This window comes from Amblyomma mixtum, chromosome 7 (assembly GCF_055824585.1).
Source record: "Amblyomma mixtum isolate Tamu chromosome 7, ASM5582458v1, whole genome shotgun sequence".
Classification (NCBI taxonomy): Eukaryota; Metazoa; Arthropoda; class Arachnida; order Ixodida; family Ixodidae; genus Amblyomma; species Amblyomma mixtum.
Window position 1 is genome coordinate 71,369,527 of NC_143018.1, and position 18,850 is coordinate 71,388,376.

The 18,850-nt window shown below is 49.1% G+C and overlaps 1 protein-coding gene across 1 annotated transcript in view; it reads left to right on the forward strand.

Annotated features, from left to right (window-relative positions):
- Positions 1–18,850, forward strand: part of mib1 (E3 ubiquitin-protein ligase mind bomb 1) — a 547,510-nt gene that overhangs the window by 207,129 nt on the left and 321,531 nt on the right. The window lies entirely within an intron of this gene.

Below are 18,850 nucleotides of genomic sequence, written 5' to 3' on the forward strand. Positions count from 1 at the left end.
ATTTTTTCTTTGGTGTTATGAGGAGGGAGCAATGAAGAAATGAAAGGCCCGTTTACTGTCTCACTGGTAGTCCGGACACCCGAATAGCGTCATTACAGGAAGCGCCGAGAGTGTGCCATATAATGCCAGATGTGTACCAACCAATGTCTGGGATGTACCGAGGTGGCGAGGAGGCGTCCGTCCCGCCAGGGTTCAAGACCGTGGTTTCTTTAAAAAAAAAATCTCACCGTACGCATGCGGTGCCCTGGAAACGCCCCCTGCCTCTCTCTCTCTTTTGGGTGGTGTTTGACCGGAGGTAATATACAGTCCGGGACAAAAGTTTCTGGACCGCGTGATCTGCGAACGAAGCTGATAGGGCTATTATGAGCACCCGGTTGATGATGATGATGATGTCCTCAGGCTTAATGGCGCATACCCACGGCGGGGGATTGGCCAGGGAGCCCCGGTTGGAGACCACGCTTGATTTTCTTCTTCTTCTTCTTCTTCTTCCTCTTTATAATGGCACATACATACATGGGGGGACTGGCCAAGGTGTAGTGGCATAAACAAGGAAATTTCCATAGGTGATTTTTGGTGAGCCTAAAACTTCTTTCACCTCCGCCAGTGTGGACTCCAACCGGCGGCATATGATAGAGCCATTGGCTTTGTTTCCGGATCATGCGGTCCAGGGACTTTTGTCCCCATCTGACAGTCTGTTCCTCAAAATGACCTTTTTGCCATCGGGCATTGATACATTAACCTCTCTCTACTTTGGTACGCTGTAGTCCGGCAGAGGTTGTCCTGCATTTGTTTTTGGTTCCGGTTCTGCTCCCGGCGCACTATCTCTTCCTCAACCGCACTCGGGCCCTCTGGTGTGCCACGGTCGTGTGGCAAAACCGTTGCGCCCAGCCTTCAAGCGATACGCGAGGAGCGTTGCTGATTAGAGGCTGCGGCCGTCTCGCATTCCTTGCCGTCTTTGTTTTTTTTTCCTGCCCGCCCGCCTCTTGACGCTGATTAATTGTTTCCTATTTTCCGTGCGCTCCTCCGGGCTAGGGGCAGCAGCAGTCGGTGGGCATTGTTCGGCGCAGAAACAGGAAGGGAGAAACTGGGAAACCAGTTAATCGCGTTAGGCTTCCGCCTGGCCATTGCTCTTTGTTTCTGCCGTTATTGATGGGCGCCTGCTATGTGGTGTCGCTCTTGTTGGCGTTCACTGGTTCCTTTGCGAACCTCTCTTATCGCTTTTGTACGAACATGCCGCGTCGTGTTAGCCGTACAGCTCGTGGAACGCTGAGTGGGGCCCCCTGGCATTGAAGGGCCACAGACCAGGAACTGGTCTTGAACGTCGGTGTTGTTTCTCGGTGGGCTTGGTTACTTCCTTTGTTGCGGCTGGGATGGTGGAAAGCATGGTGGAAGGTATGGTGGAAGGGATGTTGGAAGGGATGTTGGAGGTATGGTGGAAGGGGAAACAGTGATGGTGGAAAGAAGGGCAACAAAAAAGACAGGATGGTGAAAGCTAGGATTAACGATGGGCAGTTGAGGTTGGATGAGGTTCGTGGTGGTCGAGCACCGCAGATAAACTTGGGGTTAACGTGCGGGCTCAACCTTTTGGCTGCGTTGTAGTTCTCTTCACCGGTCTCTTTAGGAGGCCTTGACAGAAAGAGGAAGCGATGCTGGATGACCTCTTCTTTGCTTCCTGTTGGGTTCTGTTTGACAACGTGAGAGAGATTGTTTGTTATGATTGCTGGGTTTCCTTTGGCAAGCGGTATTTTTAGTGTCCCGGATCGCTACTGAGCGGAGTGTAACGAAGATGCAATGAATATAGACACGGTATGAGTGAATGAAAAAAAAATTAGGAGGGTAATTAGTGTTATGAGTTGAAAATAAAACAATTACAGCTGCTTGCTCTACAGGCACTGCCGAAAAGGCAGATTTATGAAGGTGGGGGTTGGCAGGGGGGGGGGGGGGGAGAGGAGGATCGTCCAAGAAAGCCACAGTTTGCATAGAAAAACGATGCTGAACCTCATTTTTTGGCAAAAAAAAAAAGAATCGAAGAGGTACATGGTTGAAATGGAAACGCCTGCGTCCCCCAGCCTCCTCTTCCAAGAGTCACCCATAAATCCACCCTGGTACGGTCATTTCGTAGTGCACAAAGAAAGGTAGTTGTTCAAGTAGGTGAAAATTCGTACGTGAATTTCGAAGCACAGCAGCGACGTGGCTAAAGACAACTTCATACGACAGAGAAAGACGTCTTCCTTTGTTCCTATTGTTGTATTTCGAAATCAGCTGACTCAGTGCGCGCTTGACTAGCATACACTAGAGTAATTTTTTGTTTATGAAACAGCTAGAAGCACACAGTTTTGCCAATAGGCCGGAAGCATCGGGCTGCAGTTATTGCTGACCCTCGGTGCAATTTTTTTTTTTCTGCGGACTACCGGCTAGATACGTACACACTCACTCGCTGCACAGCTTTCTAAACGCAAATACGCCTATATGGGAATAAAAATGGAGTAAAGATGTCCTCTAGTGCACTCTCTTTTATAAAGGGCGTGCGCTGGAGGTCAACTTTACTCCCTTTTTTACTCATTTGCGTGTATAATGTGCTTCGTTAATAATTGTTCGCGTATTCCGAACTCCCGCATCTGGGGGGGTTGCTGGCGTTAAAGGGGCCCCGAAACACAATCTTAGTTAACTGTTTTGCCTGTTGATTGCATACAGTGAGTTATAATGGTGCTATTAGCGTCGGTAATACCGCTTACATTCTGTTTTTGATATTTTAATGTCCTCCCAAAAACAACTTCATGGCTCTGATGGTGTCGCCACACAGTGGCGGGTTTTTAGCAGTGGATATGACATCACCTGGTGCGAGCTTGATGACTGGACAAACAGTAAATATACTGCAAATTGTGTGAATAAATAGAGACACATTTTGTCACCTGTCTGCGTTTTATATTTGATCAACAAAAACAACTTGCTTGTCTTAGATAAAAACCCTGGAAAGCAAGTAAAATAAAAATGCACCACCAGGGGCGCTCTGGCATGGAAACAACGCTGCCAGTCTCAGCGAGAACGAGTTACAGAGAGCAGGCAACCATGGTGTAAAAAGTTCCGCGACGTGCTCTGGCTGGCTGTTTTGATTGGTCGCGCCAGGTGCCGTCATTGGGAGAGCGAAATAGGAGTGGGAAGCCCCTCCAAAATCGAGTTGAGGGCAGCGTTTTGTTTGCTTGTATTTTCAAATTTCTTCACTGAATAACTCCCGTTCCTGTGCATCGATTCCTGTAATTCTTTTTAAGTCAGCATCTGTGTGACATAAAGAACCCACCTGAAGTATAGCCGGTATTCCCTCAGGCAGTGTTTCGCAGCCCCTTTAACTAGCTGGTGACTCGCTTTCTCGCGGCTTCTGTGACGCGATTGCAGAGCGCTGAGAAGAAGCTGATTTGTTCCAGTACGCGCTTTTCGAAGAGCACGTAGGCGTACTCGGTGGTATCAACTTCGAATTCTCTAGCGCTGTGGTCTTTACACAAAGGCAGCGGCTACAGAGGGCTTGCACTCATCCTACCAGGAATTTTCGGCGTTGGCGAAATCGTGGTCTCAGCCTTCCCTAAGTAGCGGAGTAACGGAACAGTCCCTGTCGCTGGTCGAGTCTCTAATTAATGGACATTCAGGGACTTCCCCGTGTCTTGGTTTAACACTTGGCAGGAAACGTCAATTAATTATTGCCGTGCACCGTTCTGCTCCGCGGCTTCTCTGCTCGACACCCCGATAGGTGAGCTTCGGCGTAATCTTGGCTATCCTTGCCTACTGCTGGTGCAGCGTGGAAATAATTAGTCGGCTGTGGCGTTGCACTATAAACTATTACCTCCTTTTCTGTCCATGTCTTATTTAGAACTGAGGCCTTCAGCCAGTATGCTTCGTCTCTTCACGTCCTGAGTTCGCCTGCGTGTGCTGTGCTCCATTTTTTAAAGTTTACCACCGCTTATTAGTATCCTAGCCTTATTATCAATCGCAGGAAAAATCCCGGCTTTTAAAAACGGATTTCGGCTGAGTGTAGTTTCGGCAAGTTTTTCCACTGCGCATTACGTTTGTTGCCGGATGCTGATCGCCTTCCTTTTCATTCAAGCTTTGCTTGCAATATAATCGGCATTATCACCTGATGCGCTGCTTTAACGGGTGAAGGGATTCCCCTCCGGAGAGGGCGCGCTGAATCGACACAGGAAGGGGTATGTGATGAGACCTACCTAAGTGTGCGACCGTGTACGGTAGTTGTTGGCAGTATATATTGGCTGACGCCAAGCTGTAGTCAAATTCACTCCGTTGACAATTCACTTCGGAGAGAGATTCAAAACAGTTCTCATGAGAGAGGGGAAGGAAGAAAGAAACGAAAGATAACAAGAAAAAAGAAGGAAGGAAGGAAGGAAGGAAGGAAGGAAGGAAGGAAGGAAGGAAGGAAGGAAGGAAGGAAGGAAGGAAGGAAGGAAGGGAGAAAAATTGGCAGTGGTTTAGCTCTGGTTAAACCTGGAGCATATCTAAAGCATCGAGGAGAGAGAGAGAGAGGCGATGGAGAGCGCGCTGCAGCGGCGGCGGCCACGGCACGCTAGCTATGCGCCGCTACTGCGCACGCGCAACTGACGGCGGCACCTCGGAGTCACCCGCTCAGCGACGGCGGCGTCGCGCCAGCTGTGCGCCGTGTGACGTCACTGCTCCTCGCGCATGCGCAGTATGGCCTTTCCTTGGCTGCGCGAACTGGCTCGGCGAGTCGCGTAGTGTTGATTTCCAAGCAAAAAAGGAAGAAATAAACAAGAAAGGAAAAAAGAACGAAAAAAAAATAAATAGAAAAAGAGAGATATCGCTTTATTTATCAACTTTATTCAAATCGCGGAGGAGAGAATAAGCTTCTCGACGTTTATTGCATTTTAACTTTTTTATAAGAGAAAATTCTTAGAGCTCTGACGTAACAAAAATTAAAATTTAATTAGTCACCCACAGAGCAGCCAAAATAAATTTAGCGTTTGGCGCACGATAGCCCTAGTCGCTTATGCGTCATAAAACACAGCGCAGAGATCCGCACCGTAGACATCCACCACGTAGACATCGATCCCTAACGGCGCCTTTGGTTAATGGCGCAGGTTTGGATCACAAAAGCACGCCAACTGCTTGCTCTGTTAGGTTTCCGGGTCGTGTGAAAGTTAAGTGAGTAACATCCACACCGCTCGTTGCGATTCTCATGCGAAGCCTGACGGCTATTCACACAACCTTGAGACTCTGGCAGAACGCTTTTGATCACGTTTATGCAGTCGTTATCCCGTTCTCCGCACACTCGCACTCTTAAGACTCCGCCGTCCTGCTCGCGAGCGGCATATAGCAACAAATATGCGGCAAGCGCCTCCATAGACCTCGGCCTCAACCTAACTCGTGAACTTGCATCTAGGTGCCGCTGTCTCGGCTGCTCCTTGCGTCACGGTAATTGAATTGTGGCGCTAGTCCAGGCCGTTCGCGCGGTTTTTTAAGCGCAGCGCATCGCTCGAGAAACGCTGTTGTGTTGCAGCACTTGCCTGAAGGCCCCGAGGACGCGCCGGGTTAAGAAAACAGAAGAAATAAGTAAAGGAAGAAGCAGGAGACAGAGCGAGACGGGGAAGAGAAGAAAGTCGTTGAAGAGGCCACCGCGCGACGCTGGTTGTGAATGTTCGCATGGCACTTAGCGGTCGTCCCTCCAACTCCTGCTTCAGCCGTTTACTGTGTAAGGCTTAGTTTACTTTCTCTCCTCTTCCAGATGTCTTTTTTTTGTGATTTTAAGTCATTCATCAGGCACGTGTCTGTGTCTTGGAAAAAGGCGCACGCCTTCAGCCCCCCCTCGCCCCCTCTGTCCCGCTTTCGACAAGGATATGTTTTGTTTTTGTTTTTCTTTGGTACCTTTTGGTACTTGGTCGTATTGCGGCGAGGGCTTCGTAGCGCTATACGTGCGCATTCGCCAGCCGCCCGACGAACAGTACAAAATATGAGCGACGACGACAATTGCGACGCCCGGTTCGAAAAGCTGGGTCGTCGTCGACATCGTCGCCGGCGTTGAATGGCTCGGGAGAAGCCGTTTAGGTTTATGGCTTCGACATTGAGAGGAGCCGGCGACGCACCCGCTTCGCCCCTCCAGCCCGAGCGCTTGAAGATCGAAGTGCGCAGAGGGAACTATACGACGAAAGGAAATGTTGAAAACAGCGTATGACGAATAGACCGAAGAAGAGGAGAAAAGGTACGGCGAGGGGAAAAAAAAATGTAAAGAGGTGAGACTCAACCGAAGAGGAGTTGGAGACGGGTGTATATTAGAGCTGGCTCGAGGAAAAAACTGCCTGTTTCGTCTGCGGTTGTGTCTGGGTGAGGCAGAAAAAAAAGAGGGAGAGAAGAAAAAGGGAAAAAATGCGACAGCGAGAGATCCCTTTGTGTGTCGTCTTCAGAGCTCGCACTCCTGTCTCTGGAAGGCGCGAGGCCATATACGTGGTATCGTGCGGCCGTGTTTTCGAAACTCCCGCCGTGAAGAAAACTGGGCCGCTGCATTTCGTGGCGCGGACGATGACGGTTCTGACGGTCTTGTTTCTTTTTTTTTTTTCTCGCGTGTGGAGCCTTCGCTGTCGTGCACTGTCGCCGATGTCGCAAATTTTGTATAACCTCGTCTCGTGTCGTGCCGTCTTCTTTCCTGTGGTCGTTTTCGTCGAGGCGCGCGTTAAAGGGGGAACCCGCGTTGTGTGCGAGATATATTGGCGCGGGTTGCACCATCTCTGCTTCTCTTCTACCCTTAACTATAATCCAAGACGCCCCATGGGTATACGAGGTGTCGATTCGCTTTTTTCTTTTCTGCTGTGGCTCTGGAGGTTTTTCTGATAGGGAGCTCTCGGATAAGGTCTGTTTATAAAGTTCGTCCGGTATCCTCTTATCGCTGCGGTGTTCGCCATGGAATCTTCAGCCGGTTCTTACGGCGTTGTGTGGCTTATACTGCGGTACAAAAAACGAAACGAAAAAACAGACCTTGCATGTATCTTCCCCCCCCCCCCCCCCCCCCCCCCCCGCCTTGCCGTCCAGCCAATAGGTGGCTCTGATACGGGTGTCGCATCACCGTACTACATGCTCTTCTAGTTGTAAGCCCTCCGTGGCAGTATTACCAGAAACTGTAGCCCGGCTATAACTCGGCGTTTCTACTCTAGTTCGGTTCATTTGTATTCAGTTCCCCGTGGCCCCCGTCAGCATCACCCGATCGGCCAGGGGGCGTAGCGGGTGTTGATTGCAACAGAATCGGGTGAAAAGAATGCGTGCATTGTAAAGGTCCCGATAGTTGGAAGAATGGGCGTTCTACTGCAGCCCATTTCGCACTAATGGCTTCGGTGAGCCATTCTCACTTCGAAGCGGGTGAATAACCCCGGCGTTTTAGGACACTACGTAGTAATACAAGGACACGTTTTAGATCGGCGCATATATTTGGCGATCGGCGCGAAAGAGAGACATACTAAGGGGGTACGTTCTGCTAGCGTTGCTGTGACAGGGTCGTCAGGAGTTCGCATTGGCATTGGCATGCGCATATTGGCGCATTGGCGAAAAGAAACAGGTTCGTCGACCGCTGCTGCTCTCACCTTTTCCTTTTCCTACACATCACCTTTTCCACTATCACCACTTCTTATGCCTACACCGTAATATATTAGACCACTTGATAACCTGAGCATTGGGTTTTCTGTCGCATACACGGCCCCGAAAGGTTTCTGCCGTGTCCCATATACGGCCCCGAAAGTTTTCTCAGGATAGTCATAATATGATGTCCACCACCGCACTAGTGTGTGCAGCTCCTGGCATTCATGGCAATCACCAGGCTGACGAAGCTGCCCGTTCTGCCCACGATGACGGAATCCCCGTTAATATCCCCGTAACGAGAGCTGACGCAGCGTGTGGGCTTCGTTCCTTGAGGCTGGAGCTCACACTTTCAGCGTGGAACTCTGGTGAGTTGTGCAACCGTCGCCTCAGGACTTTGGACCCTGGACTGCGCCTCCGTCATCCGTTTAATGTAGCGCGTCGTGAAGCAACACTACTGTGTCGTCTATGGCTCGGTGTTGCCTTCACGAATAAGTATGCTTTCCGGATCGCGATGGCCGACAGCCCTTCTTGTGTAAACTGCGCCTGTGATGAGACAATCACCCATATCTTGTGTGAGTGCCCTGCCTTTGTAGCCGAAAGACATAAGCTACGATGTGCTCTGGACCGCCTGGCCCCCGCCCTTTCACAGAGGCCAAGATCCTCGGTCCGTGGCCGCAACAGTCAACTGCCATCAAGGCTTACAAGGCACTCTTTCGCTTTTTGAGAGCGACTGCCTTAATTGACAGACTGTGATTATTTCCCTTTACTTCTCTCTTTCCTCTTTAATTCCCCCTCATTCCCTTCCCCTGTGCAGGGTAGCCAACCGGAATCCTTTCTGGTTAACATCCCTGCCTTTCCCTCTCTCTCTCTCTCTCGACTTGGTTATTTTTCTGCTTTATCCCCGTCTTTAGTGTGGAAACGCACTTCAAACGCAATCCGCGATCCACAGAGAATGCACACAGAGAATGCATCTGCTACATGGGAGTTTCAAATGCCGTCGAACCGAATGTCCTTCGACTCAGCTGCCGCTCTTGTGCTGCTGCTTGTGGTTTTTCAACGGTACTCGGCTACAGTTTCGTTCCGGCCGACGGGTCGGTTGGCAGCTGTCCTTGGTTGTGTGCAGACGTGTCCAGAAACTTGCACGCGTGAGGCTGAACGCAGGCATATTGTTCCCGTCTCTCTGCAATGTTCCGAGGTGAAAGTATGTCGATGTAACCACCGTCCCGAAGCTCGTTTTGGTTACACATGTGTCTCCTCAGCTGTGAGGATGAGCGCATCGGTGCTGTTCCGCCGATGCACAGTCACCTCGAGAGCACGTTGTTCTCGATGCCCAGGATCTTCCCACCTGCGCCGTTTGGCCTCCGCTTCTCGTCCTCGACGTGCAGCATCTTCGCGCGTGCGACAACATCGAGCGTCGGAAATAGTAGGTACCTTTAGAATAGGGGTACGTTGTCGGTTGGGAGCATAGGGGAATAGCGGTGGGCCAGATACCTTTAGCATAGTGCGTACCGCTACCGATTATTGCTTACCGCGAGTTGCCACTGCGCATGTGCGGCGCGCCCTGAGGCCAAATGGCGCCACGTTCCCGCGCATGCGCAGAGCGCCCTGAGGCCAGATGGTGCCACGTTCCCGCCAACAACGCGCGAGCGCGCCGCGTCGGGACCAGTCACCGGTGAAGAGTGGCAGGGCGTGGCAAGATGTAGTGGTACGGGCTGTGCTAATTATTAGGGGTGTGCGAATATCAAATTTTTCGAATACGAATCGAATGCGAATACTTGATTCCGAATATCGAATCGAATATCGAATAATCAAGGACAGATCCATTTAACCACTACAAAACATTTATTTGAGCACCCAAGAACATCACAGTTCAACTTCGATGATTAAATGAACACAAAAGGTGTGTGTGGCTGCACAAAAAGTATCAAGGTCTCGAACATTATTCTTAGAAGAGTGGAAATATCAGAAAGGATGGCTAGTACACAGCATTGATTAAGGCTAGCTTGCCATCAGCACAAAAGCGCGTTGCTGGGCTGAACATAAAAGGTTGTCGTGAAGGAAAACCAGTTGCTTCGTGCACAGCTCTGACTATTGCAACTTCGCAGGCATAGCCACAAAAAGCTCACCAGCGCAGTTAGCTACGGCATGGCCCTTGGAAAAATTGGAAAGAAAAATTTTCCTTCATCCATGCGCATTGCTCTGGGTGCCGCCATATTGTTATGTCTCTGTCGACAGGGCTTGTGGACCGAAATGAACGCCGGTGCTCACAATGAATATTCGGCTAGATACGATTATTCGCTTCGGGTCGAATATTCGAAAGAACACGAATACTTGGATTTCGAATCGAATACGAATACTAAAAATATAATATTCGAAATATATTCGAAAATTTCGAATATTCGCACATCTCTACTAATTATCTAATAATCGGAGGCAGGGGCGTTATTGTCCTGTGCCTGTGCACTGGCCCATCGCTATTCGCCTATGCCCTTAACCGATAGCGTCACTCCATTCTAGAGGTGTAAAAGCTCCCGCGGCACTCCGATTGTTTAATGGCTCTGGTGCCGGCCCCCGCCTGATTTACTTTTAAACTTAAATTCCCCTTCGAGGGAGCGAACTCCTTCATGGGAAGCATATTTTGACTTGTCTTTTCAACGCGCGCTCTGGGATTTATTGAATTCGTTTTTATTTTATTTGGTTCCATTTCTTGGTCGCATAATTTGGGGTCATCATGGTCATGTGGTCACATCATCACGGTCATGTGGTCATCATTTGTGGTACGGGCTGCGAAGGACAACGGCCGACTATTCTGCTACGACTCAAGTTCCCATAGCTGGCTAAGCCGTCGTGTGGGCTCAGTGCTTACGGTGCTCGGCTGCTGACCCGAAAGACGCGGGTTCGATCCCGGCCGCGGCGGTTGAATTTCTTTGGAGGAGAAATTCTAGAGGCGCGTGTGCTGTGCGATGTCAGTGCGCGTTAAAGGACCCCAGGTGGTCAAAACTTCCGGAGCCCTCCACTACGGCGTCCCTCATAGCCTGAGTCTCTTTGGGACGTTAAACCCCATAAACCAACCAACCATAACTGGCTGTCGCCCGTAACCGATGTGGTCAGCGTGCGGTAAACGGTGGTTGGGCACAGAAGACAAGACACGCGGAGGAACGACGCCCTCTGGCTTGCTACCAACTATTCCAAAAGTTGAACGATCCTGACAGACTGTTGAGTGGCCCAGGGAGCAAGCTTTCTCCTTTCAGGTAGCCAGCGTTTTTCGGGAAACCGAAAAAAAAAAAGGCGTTGCTTGAGCCACGGGAACGGGAATAAAAATGTGCCACAACGAAGTCTCCCCTCAGCTGAATAAACGGGCGCCGAGATGCAACGGCGGTTGGGAACTGGACGTAGGAACGGCGGAAGAAATAACGTTGGAACTGCGGGAGAAAAAAGTCGGTAGGAAAGCTTTACGCCTATAAGTTGTCGGTGAATAGTGGAGTCAGGAAAACGTGAACGAGATCTTTTTTGGAATCAAACATAAATAATAGACGGCGAGGAACCGTAAATGACTTTGCGGCCCTGAATTCGACGTATTATTCACGTCTTTTACTATTCTTTCTCCTGCTTTCCTTTTCTCACACGATGAATTCATGCTTTTGCTTTTGTCAGAACGCAAGAAACGGGTTTTTGACGGGCAGCATGCCACTGGCTTTCGCGTGGACGCGGAAGGACGGGAAGTTCGCTTTCGGGATTCTGGGACGAAAAGTGGCGGGAGAGGAAAAATGAGGTGAAATTGCCTACATGTCCCCAGGTCCGGAGGCAGCTGTTCGGGCAGTCCTGCGTGTGCCTGCTTCCTTGTATTCTGGCGTTTGTAGGCTCTGCAGACCAGCCTCGGGCAGCGCGGTTGGGCGCGGGAAGATATATGGCAAGCGATGACGAGGGGAGCGGGGGGCGTAAGGTTTTTGGGGAAAATTCTCGGCTCCCCAGATGCCGATAGGGCGGTGCGATTGCCGTAGGGAATTTGGGGAAAGATGATGCGCTTCGTGACTTCAACTGAAGGGACACTCTTGTGGTCACTCTCTCCGTTTCCTTTCTTCCCCCTTTTTTTACTGTACGTATTGAGCCAGTAACCGTGGTGACTGTGTACATTACCAGATGGCGCGCTGCTAGCTTTAGAATTTTTGGATCCGTAGAGTGCGCATATTTTTACCGTACCTTTTTCTCCTTTTTCGTCTGGTAGCAGCGTTACGTGGTATCTTTTATGTTAAGGCGACTTAGGGTGATAAGCTTCCCTGTTTTGATTATTTAAATGACGTCGCTATAAACGTAGTCCTGTTTATTATTGCTATTGTCATCTGCTTTTTTTTGCTTATTTTTGGTTCCGTGAGAAACGTGGATATTACATGCTATCTGGCTGCTCTCTGTTACGAAGACTAGATTTAAAACATTTCTTAGTTTTTTTTCCATAGGCCTAATGGTCAGAGTACATCTGAAACATCGTTTTTCTTTTTTTTTTTGTTCATGCAATTTGCGTTTGTGCTGGTAAAAGCGCAGTACTTCTTGTGCTGCGCATTATTTTTCCGCCGCAGTCCAATTGCTTCATTGCCACTGAATGTGCAGCTTCGTATCTTTGAAATATTTCTAACCCGTTGTCAGTTGATTACCGCTTTGAAACACGTGGAAAAGTCGTTGTTACATTTATTAGTTATGATACCTTTTGTTTATCCAAACTGTTGCTTTATTGAACGGTCATTTGTTTAATGTTAGGCTCCTGCGGTTTCTGGAAGAAAAGTTGCACGTTGCAGCAAAGCCTGTTCGGTCAGCACGATTGCCAGCGCAATCGTCGGATGAAGTCACTCTATGCGAGTATAGTATACATCGCTGTACAAAGGGGTCAATGTCTTGTGCATCTTTTGCTTTTTAATTTTTTATTTTCCCTTCTGAAGACCGTACATTCTTTAATGTCAGTCCTCAAAATACAGTTCCAGTCAGTGCACGCCTGGATGGAAGGTACTTAGGTCCTCTACAGGCAAGTTCATGTAGAACCAATATAGGCTCTTCCATGCTTCCATAACTCTATTCTGCATGTCCCTGCGGAGGTCCATGTATAGTATGCAGCGCTGTACAGGAAATGGTTGGAAATGGGTATTTCTGAATGTGCCAAATGCTCGCCATGTAGGACGTGAAAGTGTATGTATGCTACAGAGGTGAAAGTGTATGTATGCAAGCCCATGGAAAGGTCAGTGAGTGTTAAATAATAGGTAAATGAGACATAGGACAGGAGGACAGTAAATAACTCCAGCATCAGAAATGTAGAAATGTATGTATTTAGCTTGGTTTCATTGCGATATCAACTGAGCGGTGAGGCAGTCTCGTGGTCAATTGATACACATATTTAGGACGGCTGATACGGCGGCAGTATTTATCATTGCACTGCATCTGGTTTGGTTTGGTTTATGGGGGGTTTAACGTCCCAAAGCGGCTCAGGCTATGAGGGACGCCGTAGTGGAGGGCTCCGGAAATTTCGACCACCTGGGGTTCTTTAACGTGCACTGACATTGCACAGTACACGGGCCTGTGCGATGTCAGTGCACGTTAAAGAACCCCAGGTCGTACTGCGTCTGATGCTGATGGAAGGATGGCTGTGGCGGGCCTGTTCTCTTCATTTTTTGTTTCATGTTGCTTCCCAGAGCAAAACAATTAAATCTTAACGCGCGTTTATTTGTTGCGTTCTTTCCCTTTTTCTGATTTATTGGCTTTTTTTTTCTTCTGGTCCTGGCTCTATAATGTTCATTTGGTGCGACGCACTGTTTCAAGTGTTTGGCTGATGCTTATCTGTGTCGCGGTGCTTATGGGTGTCATGACAGTCAACTCTGCCAGGTTCCTTCTTGACAGCGGATCCGGACTTATGCCTTCAGTTTTTCTTTGCGCCTTTGCTGTGCGGTGGCTCGTAGGCCTAACCTTGGTTTGCGGCCCACGGGAAGTACGGCTCCCACTTTCCTTTCCTTCTCTCCTTTATGTCTGCTCATCATCATCGCCGTTGTCGTCATGATCACCAGCCCACTTATGTCCTCTGCACACTGCATTGCATCGCCCTCACCCGTTGATATGTCCTCCCTGTACCCGCATACCTCCTAGTTTTATCTATTTTCGATTATCGATTTTCGGCCATCACTGTTACGTATCTTATCTCTTGGAATCCTATCCGTTACCATAACTGACAATCGAGTACTTCTTCGCCGCGTTATGTGCGAAGGTCTGGCCTTGGTGGCCACATTGAGTGCCCAATATCTAGTGGCCGGTGATTGCTTTGTTTACGCTTTGGTGGCCTCGGCCTGCATGTGAAGCACATATGCTCTGCCGAATCCCGAGCTGGACAGGTTGCTTAGCTTGAATGATGAGGTGTATTGTCCTTCGGGATTAAGTTGGTTTCGCTTCCGAAGGATTCTTTTGCGTGTTTTTGACGCTCGCTTCCCCGCCCAGCTTATTCGTGAGTGTGGAGCCTAACACCGCGCGTCACGCGGATCACGACGTCGTATTCTGACTCAAGACGGCGCCGAAATTTAAGACAAAGCATGGCTTGCGAGGCGCCGCTTCCCTGTAGGCACTACTTGGGCTGCGCCGTGGTTTCCAGGAGACTGTGTTCGGCCCACGCATCTATCCATCGCTGTCTGTTCGGCTTTCTTCGAGCTCCGCTCGCGCGAATCTTACATGGTCGCCGCAGATTCGGAGCGCGTGATCAACAGTGGTCTTTCCGAGCCCAGTGTCGCACTGCGTCACTTTCTCGAGAAAGAATACGCGGAAAACCCCGCAGGAATACGAGGAAACACTCCTCGTCGCAAAATAAACTCTCTTTCCTCTCCGACTTAAATTGGACTTAGGAGAGGCTGACCGGACCTGGCCGTCCCGCCGGGGAGGCTTCCAACGAAACCGAGCCGCGACTTCTTTTTCTTCTCTTTATTACTTCGGTCGGACTTCGTTTCTCTGCGACGCCCCACAACGGTTTCGTTGTTGCCTTCCATTCTTTATCGCGTCTACTGCTGCTATTCGCGTCGCTCCCGGTGTCGTCCCTATTTATCCGGCGAGAGTTGTTTATCGCTCGGTATCGTCCCTTTCTCTTCCCCCCCTTCCCTCTGTCGTATGAGTGTGTGTTGGTCGCGCGCCCACGCCCCTCGAGTCCACCTCGCATTGGCCGATTTCCCCCGGGAACGGAAACTGAATGGCGATCGAAACGCGGACGCCGCTGCTGTGCTGGCATCAATTTAGAGCGCGGCTGTGTGTAGCGCGCCTGCTTGCTGCCTCGCGGCAATCGCCCGGCATACACGGGTTTCCGAGAGTGGCCGACTGCTCTCCTTCTTTCTTCCTTTGCAGCTCTGTCTTTTCTTTTCCGTTTAGTTAGTGCTACCCCCCCCCCCCCCCCCTTCCTTATTCATTTATTTCCGTTCTTTCGTGCCTCGGCTATAGTATAAAGCCTGGAGCTATAGTATACGCTTAGTATACGCATGGGAAGATAGTGAGTTGCTGCTTCTCGAACAGGGACCTCCGGATCCCGTGCTTTCCTGTTGTCCGGTGTCTCACGCTAACCTTTTTTTTTTTTTCGAGCTCTAGGTTGATCTGTTTCGCTTGCTTGTGCCAGCCTTTGTACCGGGCCTGACTGGATTTGTAGGGCAGCGGGAACAGTATAGTTCGTAGGTACGGGATATAATGCTTCATTTTCCTTAGAGCCTTAGTAAGCTGATTGTGCGGACAAAATGTGTTTGATACTGCTTTAAGTTCAGCTGGCTGGCAGATAGATACACAGTCGCGGACAAGGATTCAGAAAACACGCGAGTGGTGTAAAAAAAAAAGAGCAAGACGAAATTAGCACTTTGTAATGCCAGATTTGGAGACAGCTGTTCACCGGTGAAGTATATAGTGCTCTTATTCCCCATCATTTGTCGTCTGTCTGGCAAAGTGCGCCTGACGTCACTGGTTTCGGACCTCTCATCGTGGTGCGTTGCCGTGGCGCGTTGCAGTGACGTCATTCGTGACGCCCCTGCATACTGGCGATTCAGTGTGGCGCGGGGTTAGGCTGACGACGCCGCGGAACCGGGAAGCGTGCCTTTGCCATTGAAGCGGTGGCCAAGTGATAATGCTGTCTTCGTCTTTCTACGTCCGGGTTCGTGTGCGTTGGTACGTGGTCTGCGATGCAACACCAACTCATCCATCAGTCTGTACTTTTGTAGCGAAAGCTACATTGGCCTGAACTTGCGATTTCGCTGTGGCGGTGCTCCGAGGAGGCACGGAGGCCGACCTTGAGCTGTTGCCTAGCAACCGCCGCAGCTGGCGCTCGCCGCGCCATCTGGCATGACGTCACACCGCGCGCCTCGCTGCGGCCGCCGTTTGGTATGACGTCACACCGCGCGCCTCGTCGTTGCGCTCGCTTTCGCTACGTACATCCGGCATAGCCGAGCTAAGCCACTGCCAATTTTTTAAAGTGGTATTTGCGTCCGGCTCGCACTCGGGAGGTGCTGGGTTCGGTACCCAGTGCCGCTAGGCATCCGCCGGTTTTCTGATGAGAACAATATTTCCCGCGGCCTGGTTCTCGGCTTCTCTGGGGTGAGATGTTTGACTAAATTGTCTTTGGCCATACCCCCTTGCTTTGAATAAATATTTTAGATAACATACCAGATCGTATAACACGTATATTACGTACGGGACTGGAAGAAACTACCATGATATATTAGAAATACTGTATAGGTCTTCAGTATTTCGTGTGAGAAGAGGGTTGCCGTCGCTGGCACTAGAGAAGCGTTACTTTTTAAATTCGCTTAAGATAAGAAATTGTAAGAAGCGTGAACTGCCGGAAACAAAATAGTTTTTGCGGCGCTAAGGTTTCACGGCAGATGGTAAAAAAACAAGGGACGTTTATTTATCTAATGATTTCAATAAGCTTTCTTAAAGCCATGGAATAATTTCAGGTTGCAAAGCGAAAAAAAACTGATTACTACTTGGGTTCTGATGAACTTAAACTCACACAAGTCTTATTTCGACACTTTCGTTATACTCTTTCTGTTTGATATATATATATATATATATATATATATATATATATATATATATATATATTGCGGAACTGAAGACCTTCGTCTTCTGTTCAGAAGTTACCTGACATTAGGCGGGCATGCTACAGTGTGTTGGCGGTATTCTTTTTGCAGTTGTTCGTAGCTGTTAAATCTCACTTTTAAACATATATGTGTACTATTCATTGAAAAGTGGCGATTGTATGTATGGGCAAATGCATATGTATTGCACTGACAAGCTGGACTGCCGCTACCCGCGGAAAAGCAGGCACCGCCTCTGCGAGCTAGAAGAAAGAGTGTAAATTTAGTTCAAAATAAGTAAATTACAGTTACTGCAGCATTGGGTACAAAAAAAAATCGTTGCTACGAGGTCTCTGTCCTCTCTAAACACGAATACACCCATATGAGAGTGAAAAAGGAATAAGCTGTCCTCTAGCACTCTCCCTTCTTTAAAGGGTGTGCGCCGGAGGACAACTTTACTCCTTTTTACTCTTTTCTGTTTAAAGTGTACCATAGCTACCTAAGTGACGGGGCAACTCGACGCGGGCCGTCACTAAGGTCGCCATTGTGTTAAGGCCGGTTCACATGCAAGCGACTGAGCGATTGAGCGGCGCGTCGCAGCGAAAACTTCCAACTCTTTGAAACCTCGCCGCTCATCGCAGCGACGACTCAAAACAGGTTTTTCCGCCGCGGCGAAAGGATTCGCTAGCATTTTCGCTGGCATGTGAAACAGGCTTTAGGCGCCATTAGGTTAACAGTATCAGGTGATGTTTTCTGTCCTGTTTATATTTTATTCAGAACAGCGTTAGCGTTTGAAGGCTGTTTTTTCTCTCACTCCTTCTAGGATAAGCTCCCTGCGTAATCCCGCTGTGTTTTCAGCGACGGACAGTGTGCTGTGTTTTTTTAGCAAAGAGGGAAGCGATCGCTCATCGCTCAGAACGATTCATCACTCGATGAGTTCTCTCGATTGATTTTAACAACTGACGGGCGTTCACTTATTCGGATTTAAAAACGGAATTTTTCTTATCCCGTTTTCTTCTTTTTTTTTGTTCTCCAAGACAGTTATTGTCACAGTTTGCTCTGTCTTGGTTGAAACATCTGCGTATTGAACATACGTTTTTATTAAATTCGGGTTTTGCGCTACTGCGCTATTTTCTCAATACTTGCTATCTCACCTTGTCGAAATCCTCTGTTGGCATTGCAGGGTGCAGAAATCAGTATCTGACTAAAAACATTTTTTGAAATATGGCCAACTCTGCCCCCGCTCGCTTTAAACCTTTATAAACGTCTGCGTTTTTAACTGATTGCGAGCATCTTTTCGCCGCATGATTTGATTCCTTTCTTCACTGTACTGCCGCGGTGGTTTCGTCGCCACGTCCACATACTGATAAGATGTATCGTATGAGTATTGTCCACGATTTAAGGCTAGGGAAGTTGGTGTTTTAGTTAGAGACGACAGTACTGGCGCTAAACCACAAAGACGAATGGAGAGGAGGCAACATAAACGCTAAACATCAATTCACTTCGTTCGCAGCAAACCGCGCATTTATATAGTCAACGAACGCGTCGCTGAAAAGTATCATCAACCAAACCGCATGCCCGAAGGCACCTTCCGATTCAAGAGGTTCGTTTCCTTGGTAGAATGATAAGCATTCGGCATGCTCACGGACGACTGCCTGCTCACGTGGGTAAGAAAGGCTTCCAGTATCTCTTTCTCTCTTTCTGGTCCGCATTTACAGAAATAACTCGTGTTTGCTTATTAAAGTGAATACTTTCTTTCTCATCTTGTTTTCACCGTTCGCAACCTGCCGCTGAGTGTCTGTGCTCACAAGACAAGAAGAGTGCAAATACTATCAGAGAGAACGTGCTCCCTTTTATGAGAAGACACGTGTTATTTCTGGAAATACAGAGTACAGAGAGCAAGAAATACTGAAAGCCAATTTATTATGCACGCGGGAAGCCAGTCGTGCGAAAGCAAGCCGATTATTTATCTTTCTATCAACGAAGCGAACTTCTTAAATCGGAAGGCGCTGGGGTGTATGATATTTTATGCGAAGCATATTAACGTAGGTTTCGGGCCTTCGCGCGACGCCCGGCGGTGGCCACCATTGACCCTGAAGTGGGGTCACGTGACATGACGTCACGTGATGACGTCACACCGGCTGCAGATGGGGCCTCATATCGCGCCGTCGGTCGCCTTCCGGCGGTGGTCACCATTG